A 13,422-nucleotide genomic window follows, 5' to 3' on the forward strand; every position below is an offset into this window, starting at 1 on the left:
CCAGGCTACTATCAACTGGCTATAAATGTTCTACCCAATTCCAGGTTTCGTAATTTCGCTTGTAATAAAGTGCGAGACTCGACGAAGCTTCTTTTGATTTACGGTTAACTAAATTAAAATTAGAATAATATCTAGTCATGTCTAATATCGGAGAACATGAGTTGGATCATCATTGTGAAATATTTTATTTTAAAATGATAAAATGAAGAGCCGAAAATGATTTTCTCTTGACGTAATAGCTATATTTACATAACAAATAAGATCGCTTGCATATCTTGAGTAGAGTAATAATACAGATAAACGTGCCGCGGATATTTCTGCAAATTCAAATTTTATTAATTGTAATTGAAAAAATGGACTTGAATATTCTAACGAGTTTTGGACATTTCATATATTTTCCTATTATTATGTGCATTCTGTGTATCTTTGCATTTTCAAGTATCCGATAAGTGCATAAAAGACGGCGATTTAAATCTGAGTTAAAATTATCCAGCCTCCGTCATGCGACGGTCATCCAACTCGCATAAAAACAGGTAACAAAAAGTTACCGTTTTACTTAAATATTCACATCCTCCTCCGCGTAACATCGATTCCCCGAACGACAAGTTCCAGCAGAGTCAGTTTTCCGGCGGATGATGTGTGCAAGCGTGTGGCTCGGTCGCAACGCAAGAAACTCTGGAAACCGCAAAGTACGGTCGTAAATGGGTGGGCCTCGTGCGCGTTTTCAGCAAGGGGCGCGAGAGACGAGGATCACACGTCGAAAGAGACGAGAGCGAGCGCGAAGAACGACGAAGACAGAGGAGCGAGCCAGGGTGTTCTTCGTGGGTTGATATTTTTTGCCTGGCGTCCCTCGTCGACGTCGTGACTTTTATTGCGTGTACGGCGTAAACGCGACGTCAAGAGGCGAGCGTGGCTTTATCTCGTTAGAACCGCACGGTTAAACTCGAACGGCAGAAGCTAACGAGTCGATACACCATCTGGACGTTGCGCGTTTGCAAAGAGAAACAGGTCTGAAGGAGCCCTATTGTCCGCGAACACCTTCCGCTAACGGTCGCCATTTTTACTCGGGCCTCCTCGTTGCGGTTTTAAAACGCGACGTCGGCCAGCGAATGATGACGCGCCCACAATAATCGGTAAATGATACTGGCCGCGATGAATTGTGTATTAGCTCATTGTTGCCGTTAGATGGAAATTACAGCTGCGTTCGTAGTGTTTGAAGAAACCGCGATGGTTCGACGAGATTCCCTCTTTTGCTTGCGGTACCGAGGGTGTGCTTTGTGGTCACAGGAAAAAGAACATCACCGGCTGAACGAGGTATTCCTTGGAATTGTAGCCTGGCTTGTTTCTGGAACAGATGTTACGGGTGTGTGGCTGCTTCCATAAACACGCTCTTTCGGAAGAAACTCGCCTTTTTTCCAACTGCTTGCCGCTTAACTTCACACTTTATGGTTTCTTTTTTTAATGAGAAGCATGCAAGGCTTCTCATTGATACAATGAATACTAGACCTTTTATAAATTTCTATTTCAAATATATATGTCGGCAATTGTAAGATCTTATGTTTCTTTATATTTACCATTACAATTTCTTCATTATGTTGAAGTCACCGTTTCGATTGTACTTTAACACAATTTCAATGCCATTATATATTTTTGTATGTAGAATTAGATGGAATTTATCAGTGTTCGAAGCTTTAATGAAATTGACGATCTGCACCCTTCTCATAAGTCGACCAAATTTCAACGAAAATATGTTACTATAGAAGAAATGTAAATACTTGTAGCGATTCTACCTTATTATGTATCGTAAAATTTCCAATCGATTGTAAACGTTCATTTTAAATCCGATGCACAAAGGTGTAAAATATAGAAACGTAATTTTCCTCTATCAGAATAATAATTTACCACGACGTTGTACGTGTACATGCGAGATAGGAATAGGAGAATGAGAGACGTTTATCGATTACTCGGGGACTTATTGCCCCCGGAGGAGGTCTGGTCCCGAAAAAGGAGAACGCGAAGAATGCCTTCAAACTCGGTAATAATGAAACTCACTGATGTGTATGATTGAAAACGCCGGGGACCCGGTGAAATGGCTCAGCGAGGAGGGTCGATGTCGAGGAAGGGACGTGGCGCACCATTACCGTCCCGTAATGCCGTTACGTAATTGCGTTTTTCTCCGCGCTTATCGCGCCATTTTTCGCGAGTTCGCCGAATGCTTTCTATTTGAATAAATGGCGTGCTGTGTTGCGGGGGTATAACAAAATTTCTCGACAAGTTGAATCGATATTCAAAACCTGTATTTGTTCGAGTTTCAATACCTGAAATAATAATTAGAGTTAGGTTACTTGAGGTTATTTAACTTTAACTCCCAGCTATTTAATTGTAATTTCTATTCGCGATTAGTAGTTCTTGTATTAGATAAAATATAAAATATGCAAGAAAATTATATACTCTAAAATCAATCCCTGATATTGACAAATATATTTTTCTATCCCTGATCGTTTGAATATTGTAGTTGATGTGTGAATTTAGTTTTTGTTCCGTTTCACACCAACAAAAATCTGAAAAGTTTCCAGGATACTTTATATAATTATTCACGAAACCTTACATTTGACGTTTTTTCCAATAAAAATAAAATATTTTTTCAAAAAAATTTGAAGATGAAGCAATCTAACCTAAATCATTATGATTCCACTCAAGAGTTAGTAATATCATTAAAATAACGATAATAACATTCAGATGATTGAAAAAATGAAAGTCTTTTGTATCATTGTGAATCTTCGTATGAATGGTGTCATATAAGGATCATCGAATCAGCGCGTCATCCACTTTTTATTCGAGCGCAATTTTTTCTCCGACTCGTGTAAAGAAGAAATGGTGAGCGAGTTTTGCGTAGTGTGTTCTCCGGTCGATAGGAAAAAGAAGTCGGACGAAAGTGTTGCCGTGCGAAAGGGAATTTCATTAGTCACCGGACTTTTTCGTCAGGCTTGTTTCGTCGAGCGATTTAACGCGCAACGAGGAAAAAAGCAGAGACGTCGGCGGTGGTCACGGCTCGTTTCCCTCGATTGATTCGTGACAAGGCGCGAACGAACGGACCGCTAAACGCCTTCGCGCGATTCGCGCGAGTAAACGCCGTTTTACCTCATTTCGTCTCGGAATATCAAACCTTTCGCGCTTTTACGCGCCGTTTAATATTTCGCCGCTTTTTCGCCGCAACTCAAATGCCACTTTGCAATCGCGTTCTTTTCCACTGCTGCTACTTTCGCTCCATAGCGAACACGATTATCCGATGTTAGAAAATTCAATAATACGCTTCCCTTCTTTCTGCCGAAATTCGAAATTCCAATTCTTTTAAATATTTAAAATCGCCACTTGTCCAAAGTTCGTTCTATACATACAGTGGCATTAAAAATTCAAGATGCTAGAAAATCCCTATATAACTATTCGGAAGTATCAAAAATTAGAAATGCCCAAACGTTGCTACATAAATCACGAAGCAATCGATTAGATTAACTTTCGAGTAGGAATTTCGGTCGAAAAATCGCACTCCTTTTTGAGAAGCAGTAGCACCAAGTGCCCGTGGGTGGTCGCCGTGGAAAATGGCCAGATTTCCTGTGACTCGTGACGGATTCCCGCGTCTGTGATCCGTCACATGCAGATACTATTCTACGCTAGCTGCGATCGCCTCTTTCACGACGTCGATATCGATACAATGGAAGGGGGAACTCACCACTCGGTCGGTTTTTTGGCCACGCATCAATGCTCTTTAAAGCGACCTGCTTCTTCTCTACGCTCTTCTGTTTGGCCTTTTTTGGCCGTCCTTCCTCCCCCTTTTCTGCGTTCGTGGTGAATGGTTCCGTGTCGAGGGTCCACACGGGGGGGTAAGAGGGAGTAGATAGAGCAACGAAAGGGGGTTGGGCGATACCGAGAACGCTAGGCTCTCTGTCTGGCTGCAAACGTTGCATTGTGTCACTTCTTCATTCATTTCTGATTTTGCGGTCGGCTTGCGTGGCGAATCTGCAAAAACTCTCTCTCTCTCTTTGACCCCCTCGCTCCCTCTTGTTCCCGTCTGTCTCCGAAATTTAGCTTCCCGTCTGCCTCGACGAGTCTCTTGTCGTGAATCGTTTTTCTCTTATTTCTACGCTCCTCCTTCGAGATCCGCGGGAACGATTCTCGTTTCGCTGTGAGAACGTCGAATATACGACGAACATTGTTTGGAGAGTACGCTGAAGTACTTACACTTAGGTCATCGATAGTCAAATGATTTACGATGATAAAAGCCTCTTAGAATTGTTATTTTAAAGTTATTCCTATGTAAATAAATTCGTCGTCTGATGACTGACGCGAAATTTTTATTTTTATTGATATCAATAAAAAATTATATAGTAAGAACATCGATAGATATCCCAGAATTTTTTCGATAATTTGATGTTTGCATGTCTAGAATAGCAGAAATATTAAGATTGGACATTAATTCAGTTTGTCCATAAAGTGTAAAAATATATGTTTGCTTCTGAAGGATTAGTTAGATAAGGTAAATGATTGGTAATTACCAATTTAAACGATGATTGAATCAAAATGAATCATTAAATAACAGTGTGGTTTGTTGAGATATGTTTTCCTCTTCTCCGTCTCTTATAAAACACTCGTGCAAACGGCCCAAACAATGAATCATTTAATTTCTCATTCATTGGAAACTCGAGACTGAATTTATCGATTACGTAATTATCACCTGAAATCTTGAGAATTCCATAAAATCACGTGGCAATCAGCTCTCCATCACCCTCTGTCATCAATGCGACGATCTTGCACCTGGATATACTCCTTGTATGTCGAAATGAAGAGAAAGAGAGAAAACGAGGGATGCTTGGAAGCAGACAACGATGTTTGTTGTGTCGAGTAATCGAGCGTTACTCGAGTGGATCTTGCCAGGTTTGCCTTCGCTGAGAAAACAAACTGTGAATCTGGTCCGTGTTTCTCTTTCTTTGGATTGGGGGAGAGGCCCCCTCGACCCCAAAGGGGACAACAGGCTCGTGATTGGGTCCATTGAGGGTTTTCAAATGCACAACCGATCCCTGTCCCTCTTCCGATCGTGGGAGACAACCTTCACGCTGTCACGAAATTCCTTCGTTCCCCTGCTGGGAACTATTCCTCGCCTTGAAAATTTTTCGACCAGGAGTAACTCTGAATCTCTAGATCAGATAACAGTTTTGGTTTTCATACTAATTTATATTACCTTAATCCTTTGTCTTGTAATAGTGTGTATGTCAGGATTGTGGTATGGATTATGGTTACGATCCAACATAGATTTTAGGTGTAACACGGTTTAGCTTCATTTCTTTAGGCTGAAGATTTCTAGATTTAAGCAATTTTATGATATCATGTTTTAATATTTTGTGTTAGACATGACGTTACAGCAATGAATAGTTAAGTTATATAGCTAACAGAAAGAGTTTAAGGCAATGAGTTAAAAATATTTTAAAAAGGAAAAAATATAATTAAGAGAACTGAGAAAACACGTGTAACTTCGACTCAATCGTAATGACAAATATAAAATGTATGAAACAGGTATGTTCTTACATAAAACATGTTTCACTCGGTAATTATATTATTGAATGAACGTAGGGCTCATGAACATTCATCAGAATATTTGCTAAAATAACACTGTCGTGTTGGTCGGTGTAAAATAATCGAAGACTAAAAAATGTAGAGTGCGTTCTAATCGCGATTGTTTATTACCAACTGTAATCTTATTTTTTCTTCCCCGGTAATTCATAATGGATTTCTCTGAAGTTATTGTTGATGGATGAGTTTGTCACGGCTGCCATTACGCGCCTCCTCTTCTTGTCGCTTCACACCTCGCGAGATAATCTCCGAATAAATTTGCCAGACGTACATCGTATCGTCGCGGCGTTTCTCGGTAGCCCGTGCGAAACTGGTCTGCAATCCGCTGGCGTGGCGCCTTGATGCGGAAGATCGTCGATCGGAATTCAAATTTCTTGAAAGGTTCAAGATCATTCGCGATTAATTTCTGGTTTAACTTGTTCTTATCTGAATGAAGCTTTAATGAAGATGAGTAAAATATTTGATTTAATACTCGGGACATAATGTAGTAACGTGTTCATTAACGTGAAAATATGGATCTCTTATTTAGATAGCAGATTTACATATGCATCCACCTGTCCACGATCTATCGTTCGCGTACGATTGATAATTTGCATTGACCATCTCAGTGAATAAAGTATGACATTCGTACAAACATATACAAGCTTCAAGTCTTTAAAATAAATTAGATATCGTCTAATTAATAGATATTTTAAATAGATATCTTCAAATCTTTTCAATTTCCCTTAACTTTTTCCTTTCTCTTGCGATATTAGATCATATTTATCGTGATATTTATCACATATATAATTATGATACCGAATCAACAAAGAAATTTGGTTTGAATTGCAATTTTATTTCCAATTCCTCATACCTAAAGGTGACTGGAAAAAGAATGATCTATAACGTGCCCATGTCTCACATCAACACGATAACTGAGATTAATTAAAATTGACTTAAATAGTTAATAAAATTCATCCATTCTTCTCTGCACTCTCACTGGGGACAAGTCTTCTCCGTTACATTGTCTCACACCACAACCACTTAACATGCCTTTAAAACACATCTACCAAAAGATGAGTGAGATTTCACGCACCAGACTTTCTCGAGCTTACCGTACAAGAGGAGAAAATCCTCCTCGCGTCACTGGAGCCTCCTGTGGAGGCTGCGGCATTCACGGAAGCGTGGCCCGGCCTGGCAACCCTCTCTCACCCTGAAACGACGCGATAAGAATGAAACGGCGAGGCTTACAATGAAGGTGTCGTTGCAGGAAATTATACAGCAGTTAGACGAACGGGCCTTTCTCTCCCTCTCCTCGTCCCTGGTCGCGAGCAATTGTCTCTTAGGCTGGTATTGTCTCGAACGGAACTCAGCCTCCACTCTCTCTACCTCCGTCTCTCTCTCGCTCCTTTTCTCCGCTTCACTCTCCCCGGGGGCCTAACGAACCGCTTGTCTGACACCGCGCGGCACAATGAGAGATCTAATCGCGGGTAAAGTACTTAATATCTTAAGGTCGGACGAGAGGCCCCCGGGGGTGGCCGAGCGAAGACGATGTCGATGGGGGTGGGGGCGTGTTCTTGTACCGTGCGAAGATTCGCCTCGGTTACAGCGCGGCGTATCTGATGAAGAGGACACCTTCGAGTGACAGCTCGTGAACTCCGACGAAGTCACAGGTGTCTACGACTCAGAGAGCAGATAACCGCGTCACCGTGACCTTGATCTGCTAGGGTGAGTGTGATGCGGCGGAATGAATTTTTGCATGGGTGCTTTTAGAGAGATAATCGGGGAAATGAGAAATGGAAGGATTCTTGGGGATGATTGCGATAAGTTTTTGAATAGAATGTGTCGTGTTCTTATAAGTTATTTTCTTATTGTTTTCTTTCATCTTTTTCATCAGCTTCCTGGTGCAATAATAGTCATTAATAGTAATCCAGCTACTTGATAATGTTAACTATAATTTTGATCAAAGCTAAGGAATATACATATTCAAAAGAATCTGAACAATAGTTGTTTATTTTTGACAACAATTAAAGTAAAAACTGGTTCTAATGAGGTATTCATCATTAATTTGTAAATTTCGATCAAATTTAAATACTATAATGGTGTTATGTATCTAAAGATTGATTAAACAATCGAAGAGTTACACCCACATATCTCATCAAAACCAGGAAGAAACCTTAAAATCAAGCATCATTCACAAACGCACCGCGGTAATTAAGCGATGCACGAGCATAAAAGAGGAAGACAGCGAGGAGTCTCGAAGCTGCGAGTCATCGACCACGACCTGGCGCAAGAAGCGGAACCGTTTCGTAAAAAAGCGCCTGGGTGATCCCTCTGATTACGCGTAGATTGCAATCACGGGGCCCGCGAATTCATCGACAAAGAGCGCTTAATGATCGCGCAGTAAAGGACCTTTTTTCACGCAGTTAATTACTCGCTCCATCCTTTTTCGTCGTTGCACTTTCACGAGCGCCGCTTTCTGGAAAGCAGATGCGTTGCGTTACGAACGCGGCCCAGTCCGCGCAGGAAAACGGTGACTTGTAATATCGGGAACTAACGTAGGAGCCACGGAGGAGGATGAAAAAGGAGAGGCGGGGAGAAAGAGGAGAAGGAAAGTTGTTTCGTCGAGTCCTTCGGCAGTGTACACCTGCCACCTGGCAAATGAACCCTTTGTCTCTACTCGCCAAGTCATTAGGTGTACGCTGGAGGCAGTCGCGGCTTTAACTAGTTGACTAACCGAGAGTAATAAAAAGCGAAATAGCGGGAGTAAAACAAATCGCGGACGTTGCGTCGTGGTAACGATGATCTCGTCGCTGACACGCGGACTTAATCGAAATATTCAATCTCGTGGGTGGTGTATTACTCTCAAGCTCGACCGGTTACTGTACACATTCGTTTCGAATCGATCATGCATGATTTACCTTTTATTTTTAGAATATCCTTAGTCGACGGCTGTTGCGAAATTTAGGGATGTTTATTCGATGGTGAAATCGATCACTCGTTTGAGCATGCTATCTTAAAGCCGAATATTGGATCAAAGTTGTGTGGCGTTTGATCGATAGATCGTGACTGTTTGAAGCGAACTCTTTTTGTACGATGGTTTGATGTTGCCTAGATTTTTAATCGATTGGCTGATATTAGCGATATTAGCGAGGGTAATTGATGGAGCGTGACTATGAATTTACTACATGAATTAATTAGTGAATATGAAGAAAGCGTAATGAAATAGGGTTCTTATGGAACACCTGAATATTCAATTCTCTAGTTGATAAAAGGAGAACATTCATTCATGAAGGTTTCATAGAGGGTTTTACTGCATATACATATATATCCCGTTCCATAGAATAAAAACATTTACAGTGTGTCTGTTTGAAACTAGTTCTAAAAAAATTTCATATATGCGTATCTATCACATCAACCTCCTGTTTACAAGAACATCTTCAAACAGCAGGAACAGATATTCCGCAACGCGGCCAAACGTATCCCATTCCGGAGACGAAAAATTCTCTCCCCATTTCTTATCGTCGCAAGCAGAAGCACGAGGGAAGAAATCGTTTCCCGTAAGAGCCGGGTACGAGGTCGTTTCGATAGAATAACCGCTTGTAGTTTGCCTCGTATGCCTAATATCGTAACCATAATGATACGGCGGCATGAGAGAGCTACGGATTCTCTGTAGGAAAGAGAAGGCGGAGGAAACGACGCGTTTGAAAAGAAGGGGGAAGGAATATGGCGCGGAGAAGAGGCGTGTGCACGTCGACGTATGCAAAAGCGTGTCGAAAAAATGGAGGGGTATCTGGCTGGTCGGACGCGTATATGCAAAACTTCTGGTCGGTTTTCGGCTGCTCTTTCGTCCGGCCTTGCACTCGTTCCTCTTCTTACCGCGTCCTAGAGTCAGCCAGCCCTCCGAATCTCTCATTGTTCTTTTTTTCCCTTACCCAGCATTTGCAATTCAACGAATACGCCGCGGCTCGCACGCGTACGGGCCGATTCTCTAGCGATCTCATCGCCTGTGCGCGCGATACACGCGCGAGAAGAGACGTTGCATAATGAATAATAATCGCACATAACGTGGCAGTTGGAAAGTGGCACGCCACGGGGGATGCACCGTGTTCCCATTGTGCTCTTCCTCGACGCCTATCGGCGACCTCGACTCGTAATTTCTTTCGGTTTCCGCGTGACGATCTTATATACTCGTCCTCTCTTTCTCTCTTTTTAGTTTCTCACCGGCGACCTTGTACCCCGGTTTTATTGCTTTCTTTTTTAATATGCCACGAACCGAGACACCCACCGCGATGGTATGAAATTGAACCTTTAATATTCTATGGAGTGGCAACGCCGTGAGAACGGGGGTCGCCGCCTCTCTCTTTGATACAGTTATATAAAGCATCATTACGGGGACGAACGACGACTTTATATTGCTATCTTCGCGGCGAGTCATCCACCCCACTGAGAATCCTAACTTTATTAACGTTAACCATACCCCCAACCAGCTTGGGGCAAGGTGGTTTCTTGGTCGGTTACTTCTCGACAGGGGATGATCTTTTTCTAAACTTCGACTTTAAATGTCTTTGTTTTCCTATGATGTACTACGAGTGAAGTTTGCTTTTATTAATAAGCATACAATATTCCCCTGAAAAGGCATATATCTATAGGTTTCATTTTCTTAGTTACGTTAGTAGAAATATAAAATTGCATACGAATTCGCCTTTTTTTTACGGCCAGGATTAGTTACGACCAAATGTGACCTGCAATTCTGACGCAGACTGCCTTTCCAGCTCGACATACTATATACGTTATATTACAAAGCCTGACAAATCAAACGAAATATTCTATTACGTAAATTACCATTGAAGTATCCGATGAAGGAAAATTTTGAACCGGTTGACAAAGTCGATTAACGCGACACGTTCCAAAGGAGCCAGCCCATTATGGGGAGGTTCGTGCGAACCTCAATTTCGCGCGGTGCGATTAAAGTCGGACACCGGGATGAGGGAAAGAAATTCCCCCACAGGGCTCCTCTGCCATTCATCGGGTCTGTTTACACGGGGGCGCGGCACCGAGTAATTTCTTTATTTCTTTCTCCGGCAGGAGTGCAAGGGCGTGGAACCCTCTTCGTTCCGTCTTGCCTTCGCGCCACCATTTGTTTTTATCAGAGGCTCCCGGGGGACGTTAACAGCCACCTGCCGGTACGTCGGCCTCCTCTCCGTCTTCTTACCACCCGACATCCCTGGTTTCGTTTTCGGAGGGTCCACAGTGAAGTACACGCGGTCTACTCTGCTCCTTAAGGGACCCGTTGCGAAAAGCTCCGGGAAAAGCCTTTCGTTCAGACACGAAGGGAAAAATGGCACGCGTGTCACACGTCACGCTTCCCATGATTACGTTATTTCTTCGCGACTCGCATTTATTATTCAAGTCCGCGACACCCTCGCGTCCTCGACAAGTTCTTTTCCTCATCCCCTTTTTAAGACTTAGTTGACGTGAGTTTGAGGTTGTCAAATTGAAGCCTGCAGCTTCTTGCTTACGTACTATTCTCTATCACTGTGTGCCTTAAAGCGAGCAGAGGAAGGAAATGATTAATGGAAACACAGAGTATCTTGGTTTCGCAACTTCGTTCGGTGAACTAGCGTTTGTTATGAGTAAAATCGTAGAGACAGACTTCGTAATCGTTTATCTACAAACATTTCAAGCGAGATGATCGAGAGCAAAGCTGAACGCATTTGGCCCGTACCCAGGAACAACTAACGTAGTTGCCGATCGCCATTCACGAGCGAAAAACGCGTGAAGTTTCGATCGGTGAATTTCTTTGCTGGAGCGTTGCCGGATGCCTGGGACGAATTGTCGGGTAGAAGGCGGCCTGTTTAAAGTGACAGATTAGAATCTGCCTTGAAGCGTCGTCGATGCGTTATAGAGAGATTTCGGTGCAGCAAAGATACGAAGGGGTGGTACGGGCGTAGTCAAGGTCCATTAGGAAACCCCCAGGCTAAGGAAGAGGAGAACGGTTGTGAAGCTTTCTCTTTTTTTCATATAGAAGAAAGGCTCCCTCTATCTCGAGAAGTGTCACCCATGATGAATAGTTGGCATGAACAAAAAGAATGCTAACCGCGTCTCTCCGGCCGCACCCCGCTGGCGAACCACCCTCGTCAACCCCCTCGGTTCGTGTCGAGAGCGAACTCTCGTTCCGGCTCTCTCTCTGTTGATTTCCCGGAAAGGAGAACACGCCACTCGAGAGCGGGATAAAGCGAGAACGATACCATCTTAATTAAAAGTTGCCAATTCATTTCGACCACCCTCTTTCACCCCCGTCGCCAGCTCCACGCCGGCCAACGGAAGACATCCTTGCCGAAGGCTGCTTTTGTCTCACTTTGCAAGGGGAGCAGAAAAAAGCACGTCGAGAGATGATAATAAGAAGTTTTCGTCCGTGAAGGAAATTAAGTAAAAGCGGCCACCCTCTTTTTCAACGCGGTCCACCGGGAAGGCTCTCCGTACCACCCTCCTTTGTCTTTTCTCAGCTCGCTCTCGGCTCGTTTAAAAACGTGTACGTGGAGGGGTTGAAACGGTGGCAAGGGTTTCTTAATCGCGGCAACTCGCCTGCATCGAGAAACGATAAAGAAGTACGCGCGACCTTAATGGCCGTCCGACTCTTCCGTTCTCGTGTTATCGTTTGGGGTTACGCTATGGAAACAGTTAGGCGGGTTGGTCGCGATTGTTCGTTTGTTGGAACGACGAGTTTGTACAAGCTGGTCTTAGGGGAACCAATTATTCAGAGATTTGTATGTTTCTGGTTTAAATAATGCTTGTAAGAGGGATAGTTAGACTTCAGTAAAAATTTTAATTTCTATTTATAATACAAAATTCTTTATTCTCAACAGAAGTAGTCAGGATCTTATATATAATATAAAAAGGTTTTCCAATTTTATATATTTCCTATTACATCCAATAATTTCTCGATCTTAGCTCAAATATTTTAATCGTTTTTAATGATATTTTTACGGAATTGGAATGGGTTGATAGAGCTTCAATGAAGATCTTTATCGAATTCATTCCTAATGCACGATTACATTGACTCCTATTTATAAACTTCCCAACTCAGCAAAAACATTCACAGCCGTGCCAATCGTCCAAATAAAATCTCAGATTCTGCACACCACTGAAGCATCGATTTCTCTATCTCGGCTCCGCAATCGTAAAAGTTCCTCTCTGTTAATACGGTGCACGATATTGCGGTGAAATCGCGGCGTAGAAACGATCAGGATCGTCATGACAAATCGTACGTTTCCGTTGATGGCCCGTTACGCCTCTGAATGCTAATTAGTTCATTCACGGGGCTGGAACCGATGAACCGAGGATGGAGCAAGTCGCAAAAGGACAGCCGTGCGATTCGGCACGGTTTACGCGCGAGGATCGAGAACAACTTTGTACGTGGCGCGTAAATAATTAAGAAATAACTCAGGTTCAGCCTCTCTCCTCGTCTCTTCGTCTCTTTCGTTCTTGCATTCGCGCCTTTTCTAATTTCAGCCGCTCTCTCTCTCTCTCTCCCTCCGTTTGTCCCCGCGGTGCTTTACTTGCTCTAATTACGAATTTTTCGCCGATGTCCGCCGCCAGGTAATTTAGCCTTCCAATTTATATAAAATATCGCGCGGCTAATGAAGCAATTTGAGGCTGTCTGGCCGCCTAACGTATGGAGTCCGGCTCGCTTCGTTGTAATGGAGAGAAAACGGGGGTGGTTGGTAGAAGAAGGGCTTTACTTACAGAGATACCCCATTACCGGGCCAGGCATTAACTTTCCCGCTACGTTTCCCTGTTCCGATGAAAATCTCC

General features: G+C 42.9%; 1 protein-coding gene across 6 annotated transcripts in view; it reads left to right on the forward strand.

The window, feature by feature from the left end:
• LOC132912407 (homeobox protein homothorax) overlaps positions 1 to 13,422 on the forward strand; it is a 502,412-nt gene that overhangs the window by 169,712 nt on the left and 319,278 nt on the right. The gene's annotated exons all lie outside the window — the stretch shown is intronic.

Source organism: Bombus pascuorum, chromosome 12 (genome assembly GCF_905332965.1).
Source record: "Bombus pascuorum chromosome 12, iyBomPasc1.1, whole genome shotgun sequence".
Classification (NCBI taxonomy): Eukaryota; Metazoa; Arthropoda; class Insecta; order Hymenoptera; family Apidae; genus Bombus; species Bombus pascuorum.